Source organism: Gorilla gorilla, chromosome 1, assembly GCF_029281585.2.
Source record: "Gorilla gorilla gorilla isolate KB3781 chromosome 1, NHGRI_mGorGor1-v2.1_pri, whole genome shotgun sequence".
Taxonomy (NCBI): Eukaryota; Metazoa; Chordata; class Mammalia; order Primates; family Hominidae; genus Gorilla; species Gorilla gorilla.
Genome location: NC_073224.2, coordinates 123,010,428 through 123,021,388, shown reverse-complemented (window position 1 = coordinate 123,021,388; position 10,961 = coordinate 123,010,428). Strand labels below are relative to the sequence as shown.

The window sequence follows — 10,961 nt, the reverse complement described above, 5'->3', positions numbered from 1 at the left end:
CATTTAAATATATGTGTAATTGGAGTTTCCAAAGGAAAATTGGCAGTAGAAAAGTATTTGAATAAATAGTCTTTTTTTTCCAAATTTGATGAAAACTATAAACACAGATCCAATAACCAAGGCACCCCAAGAATTAAAAAATGATGAAAACTGCAATAGTCACATCAAAATCAAAATGTTCAACATTAACAATAAGGAGAAAATTTTAAAAGTAACCAGACATGTTACCTACAGAGAAAAAAAAAAAAAAGGATGGCAGCAGAAAGATGAGGATATAAATTGTCAACTATGTTTTCTGGCCACTATAAAATTAAACTAGAAATTAATAACAGAAAGAACTACAAAAAATCCCTATATTTAAAAACCAAATTTATTTTAGGATAATCTATTGGGTAAAGAGGAAATCTAAAGGAAAATTAAAATATTTTAAACTGAACGAAAATGAGAACAAAAAATATAGATACTTGTAGGCCATTGCTAAAGTAGCAATTAAAGGAAAATTAATAGAAATAATGCTTGTATTAAGAAATGTGGGAAATTCAAAATCAAAGACTTTATCTTCCATCATAAGAAACTAGAAAAAGTAAGGCAAATATAACACAAAACAAGCAGAAGAAAATAAACAATAAAGATGAGAGTGGAAATTTATAAAATGAGAACAAAACTATTTCACTGAGAAAAACAAAAACATTGATAAATATGTAGCCAGGCTAATTAGAAAATAAATGGAAAAAAATATTATGTTACCAATATGGTGATGTGACTTTATATTCTATAGGTATTGCAAAGATAATAAAGATAATAATACTAAAAATGTTTTGCCAATAAATCCAACAAATTAGAGGAAATGGATTAACTTATTGAAAGACAGAAACTATAAAAGCTCACTCAAGGATAAATAGATAAGTTGAATAACTCTATAACTACTAAAGATATTGAATTTGTAGTTAAAACTTTTCCACAAAGAAAACTATAGGCTTGGATGGCATCACTGAGCAATTTCATCAACATTAACAAAAATACCAATACTACACAAATTCTTCCAAAATATTGAAGCAAAGAAAATCCTTCCCAGTCATTATGTTAGGCCAGCATTACTCTTATTCTAAAATAAGACAATGAGATCACAAGAAAAGAAAGCTACTTTTCAATATTCCACATGGATACAGAGGTAAAAATTCTTAACACAATTTTAACAATTTGAATCCAACAATATATAAACAGAAATAATATATTATCACCAAGTGTAGTTTTCCCAGGAATGTAAGGTTGTTTTAACCTTAAAAAAATCAATCAACATAATTCATGATATTAACAAACTGAAGAAGAAAAAGCCTATGATGCTGTTAATAGATGCAGGAGAAACATTTGGTAAAAATCTAACGTATTTTCCTGATAAAAACTCTCACCAACCTAGGGATAAAAGGAAACTTTTATAACTTTATTTACAGTTAATTTCATCCGTAATGATGCCAAGATTTTATATTTTTCCCCTAAGATAAGAAACAAGGCAATAATATTTGCTCACAATATTTATTTTTAACATTGTAATAGAGGTTCTATCCAGTATAATTGGGAAAAGAAAAAGCTATACAGATTAGAAATGAATAAGTAAAAATTGTCTTTATTAGCAGCCTGTATGATTGTTTATGAGAAAATCTGATAGAGTCCATAACAAAGCTACTAGAATTAATAAGCAAATTTAGCAATGTTATAGGACACAAGATCACTATACAAAAATAAGTTTCATTTCTCTACACTGATAATAAAGAATCAGATATTGAAGATAAAAAACAACTATTAATATTTATAATAGCATCAGAAATAATAAGCACTTAAGTATAAATCCTACTAAAGATATACAGAAACTGTACACTGAAAACTACAAAATATTTCTAGGAAATTAATGGAAACTTAAGTCAATGAAGAGATATACCACGTTAATAGATGGGAAGTCTCAATATTGTTAAGATGTCAGTTCTCTCCAAATTGATCTACATATTTAAAGCATTCCTAATCAAATTCCATTAAGCTTTTTAAAAGTGAAAATTGGCAAGCAGATTCTAAAAGTCTAAAAGGACCTAGAATAGCCAAAATGACTTCAAACAAAGAACAAAATCAAAGCATTAACAGTACCTGATCTCAAGAAATACTATAAAACTACAATAATCAAGATAGTGTGGCATTGGCAAAAAGATAAACAACTAGATCAATAAAACAGAATAGACAATCCAGAAAGAGACCTCATATATAGCAGCAAATGATTTTCAACAAGGATGCAAAGAAAATTCAGCAGAGATGTGCTGGTGCTGAAACACTTGAATAGCCATAAGCAAGAAATATAAATTTTGATCTATACCTCATGCCATATAAGAAATTAATCCAAAATATATTATAAACCTAAATATAAAACCCAAAACTATAAGATTTTAGCAGAAATATGGAAAAATATATTAGTGACACACAGTTTGATAAAGATTTCTTAGATACATTACCAAAAGCATGATCCTTAAAAAAACTGATAAATTGAACTTTATTAAAATTAAAATAAGTATTTTTTGAAAGACACTAAAATTAAAAAACAAGTCGTAGAGCAAAAAAATTTTGAAAAGCGTATATCTAATGAAGGACTTATACAAAATACAAAAAGAATTCTCAAAACTCAATAATATCCCAATAATCCCATGACTGGATATAGGTCCAAATAAAAAAAGGAAGGAAATCAATATATCAAAGAGACATCTGCACTCCTATGTTAATTGTGGCACTATTCACAATGGCCAAGATACACAATCAGCCTACATGTCCATTAACATGAGCGGATAAAGAAAATATGGTATGTATATATAATACAATGTTATTCAGCCATAAAAAATAATAATATCTTGTCATTTGCAACAACATGGAAATAACTGGAGGACATTATGTTAAATGATGTCCTCATTCATATACAGAGTTAAAAAATGATTTCATGGAGGTAGAGATTAGAATATTGGTTACCAGAGGCTAGGAAGAGTAGTGGGAATGGGAGATAAAGAACAGTAGGTAAATGTGTACAACTACACAGTTAATAGAAGGAATAAAATCTAGTGTTTGGCAGCACAATAGGGTGACTATAGTTAACAGTAATTTGTTGTATATCTCAAAACAACTAGAAGAATAGAATTGAAATATTCCTAACACATAAAAATCATAAATGTTTAAGGTGATAGAGACCCAATCACTCTGATGTAATAATTACACATTATATGCTTGTATCAAAATGTCACATGTACCCCATAAAGATACACAACTATTACACATCCATCAAAATTAAAAATAATACCACTGTTTCAAAACAACTCAATGAAAAGAAAACAAATAACTCAATTAAAAATAGGCAAAATGTGGCCGGGCATGGTGGCTTAAGCCTGTAATCCCAGCACTTTGGGAAACCGAGGTGGGTGGATCATGAGGTCAGGAGTTCGAGACCAGCCTGACCAACACGGTGAAATCCCGTCCCTACTATAAATACAAAAATTAACTGGGCATGGTGGCCACACCTGTAATCCCAGCTACCTAGGAAGCTAAGGACGGAGAATCAATTGAACCTGGCAGACGGAGGTTGAAGTGAGCCAAGATCACGCCATTGCATTCCAGCCTGGGTGACTGGAATAAAACTCCATCTACAAAAAAAAAAACGGCAAAATATTTGATCAGACGTTTCACCAAAGAAAAGAAAATAAACACGTGGTAAATAAGCATTTGAAAAGATGCTCAACAATATTGTTTATTAGGGAAATGCAAATTAAAACACTATAATCTACTACTGTACATTTAACACAATGGCTAGAATTAAAAGGACTGCTCATTCCAAGTATCAATGAGAATGTAGAGCTACTCAACTAATACTCTCATACACAGCTGGTGAGAACACAAAATGTTACAACTACTATGGAAAACAATTTGATGGTTTCTTAAAAGCTAAATATTGTATCTACCATATGATCCAACCAAGATCTCTTACTCAAGAGAAATGGAAACATGTCTTCACAAAAAATGTACAGAAATTTTTATACAGATATTATTTATTTATTTTTGAGATGGAGTCTCGCCCTGTCACCCAGGCTGGAGTGCAATAGGTCGATCTTGGCTCACTGCAACCTCCACCTCCCAGGTTCAAGCGAATCTCCTGCCTCAGTCCCCAGAGTAGCTGGGACTACAGTCCTGCACCACCACACCTGGCCAATTTTTATATTTTTAGGAGAGACGGGCTTTGCCATGTTGGCCAGGCTGGTCTTAAACTCCCCGAACTCAGGTGATCCTCTTGCCTTGGCCTCCCAAAGTGCTGGAATTACAGGTGTAAACCACTGTGCCTGGAGGGGAGATTTATTTTTGAAAGTACATTAGGGAAAAGAGCTAATGCATGCTGGGCTTAATACTGAGATGATAGTTGATAGGTACAGCAAACCACCATGGCACACGTTTACCTATGTAACAAACCTGCACATCCTGCACATGTACTCTGAAACTTAAAAAATAAAATAAAATATTAAAAAAACAAAAACAACAAAATAACCATTAACAGATGTAAAAATAAATTATCATATAGTCATACAATAGAATACTATTTAGCAATAAAATGGCATGACCACATTGCTAAATTTGCTTGTTAGTTCTAGTAGCTTTTAAAATAGATTCTAACAGATTTTCTCATACACCACTATGGAGACTGTGAATAAAGACCACTTTACTTCTTCACTTCTAATCTGGATGTCTTTTATTTATTTTTTTCCTTCTTAATTAGCAAAATAATTATGCTAATGAAATAAACTAGACAAAAATGACCATATATTATGTGATTCCATTTATAAAATTTATAGAAAATTCAAATAAATCCAAAGTGAAAGAAAGTAGATCAGTGGTTGTCTGAAAAATAGGAGGTGGCAGAAGCAAGAGGAAGTGGGAAGTATGGATTAAAAAGGAATGTGAAGGGAGGGTGTAGTATCTCACACCTATAATCTCAGCACTTTGGGAGGCTGAAGCAGAAAAATTGATTGAGCCCTGGAATTTGAGACCAGACTGGGCAACATGGCAAGACCCCATCTCTACAAAAAGTACAAAAATTAGCCAGGTATGGTGGCACATGCCTGTAGTCCAAGCTACTTTGGAGGCTGAGGTGGAAGGATTGATTGAGCTTGGGAGGTTGAAGCTGCAGTGAGCCATGATCACACGACTTCACTCCAGCCTGGGTGTAGAGTTAGATCCTATCTCCAAAAAAGACTAAAACACATAGATTAAGAGTAAATATACACCAAAAAAAGTTCCATGCAGGCTTGGTGGGGAGCAAGAAGGTGGAATAGAAGGCTCCAATGATTACCCCCTCTGGATGGACACCAATTTGATAACTATCTACACACAAAAAAAATCTTCAAAAGAACCAGAAAATGAGGTGAGCATTCATAGTACCTGGTTTTAATTTCATATCACTGGAAGAGGCACTGAAGAAGTAGGAAAAACAGTCTTGAATTATCAACACCACCCCTGCCGCCTGTCCCCTGGCAGTGGCAGCATGGGGAGGAGAATGATTCTGTGTGCTGGAGAATGGGAGAGCGCGACAATTGTGAGGCATTAAACTCAGTGCTGGTTTCTGATAGCAGAAAGCAAAAACAGACCAAACTCATCTGATGCCCAACCATGAAGGGAGCATTTAAACCAGCCCTAGCCAGAGGGAAATCACTGATCCCAGTGGTAGGACCTTGAGTTCCCACCAACCTCACCGCTGCAGGCGAAAGTGCTCTGAGTCTCTAAGTAAAGAAAGGCAGACTAGGTCACAAGAACTGCAACTCTTGAATGAGTCCTAGTGCTGAACTGGGCCCAAAGCCAGTGGACTTGGAAGGCATGTGATCTACTGAGACATCAGCTGGAGCACTGGCATTTCTCCTCCCCTAAGCCCAGGCTGCACAGCTCACAGCTCTGAAAGAGACCCTTTCCTCTCACTTGAGGAGAGGAGAGGGAAGAGTGCGAAGACTTTGTCTTGTACCTTAGATACCACCTCAGCCACAGCAGGATCTGGCACTAGTCAGAGTTGTGAAGGCCCCTTTTCCAGCCCCTAGCTTCTGGATGGCATTTCTAGACACAACCTGGGCCAGAAGGGAACTCATTGCTTTGACAGGAATAACCCAGCCTTGGCAGGATTCATCACCTGCTAACTGAAGAGCCCTTGGGCACTGAATAACCCACAGTGATACCCAGGTACCATATCATGGGTCTTGGATGTGACTCTGAAACTTGCTGGCTTCAGTTGAGACTCAGTGCATTCCCAGCTGTAGTGGCTACAGGGCAAGAATCCTTCTGTTTGAGTAAAGTACAGGGAAAAGTAAAAAGAACTTTGTCTTATGCCTTAGGTACCAGCTTGACCACAGGGGGATATATGATCAAAGGGGCTCATGTGGTCCCTGATTCCAGGACTTGACTCTTGAACATCATTTCTAGACCTTCCCTGGGCTGGAGGGGATCCCACTGCCCTTAAAGGTAAATCCCAGGCCAGGCAGAATTCATTATAAGCTGACTAAGTAGCCCTTGGGCCTTAAGGGAACATTAGCGGTAGTCAGGCAGTACTCCCTGTGACCTGTGTTGGTGGCGGTCATGAGGTGACCTCTACCTTGGAAAAGGGGAAGGAAGAGTGGGACCAGCTGTATAATCTGGTTTGAGTACAGTATTTTGTACTCAGCCACAGGAAAATAGAACACCAGGTAGACTTCTAAGGTTTAATTCTAGTTCCTGGCTCCTGTAATGGCAACTCTGGACCCACCTGGGGCCTGGAGGAACTTACTGACTTGAAGGGAAGGACATAAGCCTGACTAGTTTCATCACTTGCTGATTGTAGAGCTGATTATAGAACCCCATAGCCTTGAGCAAACATAGGCAGTAGCCAAGGAATGGTTACAATAGGCCTTAGATGAGACCCAGTGCTGTGCTGGCTTCAGGTCTGACACAGCATAGTCCTAGTGTTGGTGGCCACAGGGGTGCTTTTGTCATTCCACATCCAGCTTCGGGTTGCTCAGAACAGAGAGACTACATTTGTTTGGGAGAAAGTAAGGGAAGGTAATAAGAGTCTCTGCCTGATAATCTGGAGAATTCTTCTAGATTTTGTTCCAGACAATCAAGGTGGTACCTCTACAAGTCTCAAAGAACCACAGCGCTACTGAGCTTGGGGTGCTCCCTAAAGCAGAAACTTAGATCACAACACCCAAGTCCCTTAAAACATCTCGAAAGCCTTCCAAAGAGGAATGGGTACAAATAAGCTCAGACTACAAAGACTGCAGTAAATACCTAACTCTTTAATGCCCAAACACAGATGAACACCGACAAGTATCAATACCATGCAGGAAAACATGACCTCACCAAATGAACTAAATAAAGCACCAAGGACCAATCCTGGAGAAGCAGAGACATGTGACCTTTGAAATAATTCAGAATAGCTGTGTTGAGGAAACTCAAAGAGATTCAAGATAACACAGAGAAGGAATTCAGAATTCTATCAGATGTAACAAAGAGGTTAAAATAATTAAAAAGAATCAAGCAGAAATTCTGGAGTGAAAAGTAAAATTGATATACTGAAGAGTTCATCAGAGTCTCTTAATAGCAGAATTGGCCAAGCAGAAGGAAGAATTAGTGAGCTTGAAGACAGGCCATCTGAAAATACACAGTCAGAGGAGATTAAAGAAAAAAGAATATAAAAAACAATGAAGCATGCCTACAGGCTCTAGAAAATAGCCTCATAAGGACAAATGTGAGTTATCGGCCTTAAGGAGGAGGTAGGGAAAGAGATAGGGGTATAAAGTTTATTCAGAAGGATTATAAAAAAGGACTTCCCAAATGTAGAGAAAGATATCAATATCCAAGTACCAGAAGGTTATAAAATACCCAGCAGATTTAACCCAAAGAAGACTACCTCAAGGCATTTAATAATCAAACTCCCAAAGGTCAAGGATAAAGAAAGAATCCAAAAAAAAAAAAAAAAAGAAAGAAACAACTAACATACAATGAAGCTCCAATATGTCTTGCAGCAGACATTTTAGTGGAAACCTTACAGGCCAGGAGAGACTGGCATGACATACTTAAAGTGCTGAAGGAAAAAACCACTTTTACCTTAGAATAATATGCCTGGTAAAAAATGTCCTTAAAACATGAAGAAGAAAGAAAGACTTTCCCAGACAAACAAAAGCTGAGGGATTTCAACACCAGACCTGCCTTACATGAAATGCTAAAGAGAATACTTTAATCAGAAAGAAAAGAACCATTAATGAGCCATAAGAAATCATCTGAGGGTAACAAAACTCACTGGTAATAGCACACAGAAAAGCACAGAATATTATAACACCTAACTGTGCTGTGTAAGCTACTCTTAAGTAGAAAGAATAAATGATGAACTAATAAAAAATAATAACTATAACTGTTTAAGACATAGACAGTACAATAAGATATATATAGAAACAACAAAAAGCTTAAAAGTTGGGGGATGAAGTTAAGGTGTAGAGTTTTTATTAGTTTTCTTTTTGATTATTTCTTTGTTTATGCAAACAGCGCTATCAGCTTGAAATAATAGGTTATAAGATAGTATTTGCAAGCCTTGTGGTAACCTCAGAACAGAAAACAAACAACAAACACACAAAAAATAAAAAGCAAGAAATCACCAGAGAAAATCACCTTCACTAAAAGAAAAATGGAGAGGAGGAAAAAGAAAAGAAGACCACAAAACAACCAGTAAACAAATAACAAAACGGCAGGAGTTAGTTCTTACTTATCAATAATAATATTGAAGGTAAATAAACTAAACTCTTTAATCAAAAGAAACAGAGTGGCTGAATGGATGAAGAAACAAGACCAAATAATCTGTTGCCTACAAGAAACACACTTCATCTATAAAGACACACATAGACTGAAAACAAAGGCATGAAAAAAGATATTCCATGACAATGGAAATAAAAAAAAGCAGGAGTATCTATACTTATATCAGAGAAAATAGATTTCAGCACAAATACTATAAGAAGAGACAAAGAAGGTCATTATATAATGATAAAGGGATCAAATCAATGAGAGGATTTAACAATTTTAAATATATATATGTGTGTGTGTATGTATATATATATACACACACACATTTGCTTTATATATTTGGGTGCACCAATGTTGGGTGAACTCATCCTATGAGGCCAGTATTACCTTGATACCAAAACCAGACGAAGAAACATTAAAAAAAGAAAACTATAGGTCAATATCTCTGATGTCTATTGATGAAAAATCAATGTCTATTGATGAAAAAATCCTCAGCTCAAGTGGCCAAGGCAAGATGGGTCAAAGTCAGAGTGTGGTCATGTTCCTGGAGGTGGCAAGAAAGATGACAAGGACAAGAAAAAGAAATATGAACCTCCTGTACCAACTACAGTGGGGAAAAAGAAGAGAACAAAGGAACCAGATGCTGCCAGCAAACTGCCACTGTTGACACCTAACACTCAGTGCCCATTAAAATTACTGAAGTTAAAGAGAATGAAAGACTATCTTCTCGTGGAGGGATAATTAATTAGAAATCAGAAACTAATGAAACCATTAGAAGAAAAGCAAGAGGAGGAAAGATCAAAAGTGGATGATCTGAGTGGGACCCCAATGTCAGTAGGAACTTTGGAAGAGATCATCAGTGACCATTATGTGTACATCTGTGGGCTGAGAACACTACGTCAGCATTTTTTTTCATTTGTAGACAAGGATCTGCTGAAACCTGGATGCTTGGTCCTGCTCAGCCACAAGGTGCATGCTGTGATGGGGTGCTGATGGATGACATGGATCCCCTAGTCACAGTGATGAAGGTGGAAAAGTCCCCCCAGGAGATCTGTGCCAATACTGGGGTGTTGGACAACCAAATTTAGGAAATTAAGGAATCTGTGGAGCTTCCTCTAACCCATCCTGAATATTATGAAGAGATGGGTATAAAGCCTCCTAAGGGGGTCATTCTCTATGGTCCACCTGGCACAGGTAAAATCTTGTTAGCCATAGCAGTAGGAAACCAAACCTCCACCACTTTCTTGAGAGTGGTTGGCTCTGAACTTATTCAGAAGTACCTAGGTGATGGGCCCGAATTTGTATGGAAATTGTTTCGAGTTTCTGAAGAACATGCACCATCCATTGTGTTTATTGATGAAATCGATGCCATTGGAACAAAAATATATGACTCAAATTCTGGTGGTGAGAAAGAAATTCATTCAGTGAACAATGTTGAAACTGTTGAACCAGTTGGGTGAATTTGATTGTAGGAGAGATGTGAAAGTTATCATGGCCACAAACTGAATAGAAACTTTGGATCCAGCACTTATCAGACCAGGCCACATTGACAGAAATATCGAGTTCCCCCTTCCTGATGAAAAGACTAGGAAGCACATCTTTCAGATTCACACAAGCAGGATGACGCTGGCTGATGATACAACCCTGGACGATTTGATTATGGCTAAAGATGACCTCTCTGGTGCTGACATCAAGGTAACATGTAGAGAAGCTGGTCTGTGGCCTTAAGAGAAAGTAGAATGAAAGTAACAAATGAAGACTTCAAAAAAATCTAAAGAAAATATTCTTTATAAGAAACAGGAAGGCTCCCCCGAGCGGCTCTATCTCTGGTGAACCACAGCTGCCATTAGGAAAGTGTTTGGGAGATATCCTGACGCCTGAAAGGGATGAGATTGGGGGAGTTGCCCAGAGGAATCCCTGTTCCTGTTGATTTTTATTAGCAAAAAGTCCTGTGTGTCTTTTGGAGTATGATGTGTAAGTGCCCTTTGGGCAGCCATCATCTGTCGATCACTGTGCAGCACTCTGCTTCCCAATAAAGTGTGCTCTTTCACAAACAAACAAAAAAAAAAAAAAAAGAAAAAGAAAAAAGAAAAATTCCTCAACAAAATACCAGCAAACCAAACTCAACAATACATTAAAAA

General features: G+C 36.6%; 1 pseudogene; it reads left to right on the top strand.

Annotated features, from left to right (window-relative positions):
* Positions 1-5,676: 5,676 nt before the first annotated feature.
* LOC101136550 (26S proteasome regulatory subunit 4-like) lies at positions 5,677-10,653 on the top strand (annotated as a pseudogene).
* The last annotated feature ends 308 nt before the right edge of the window (positions 10,654-10,961 follow it).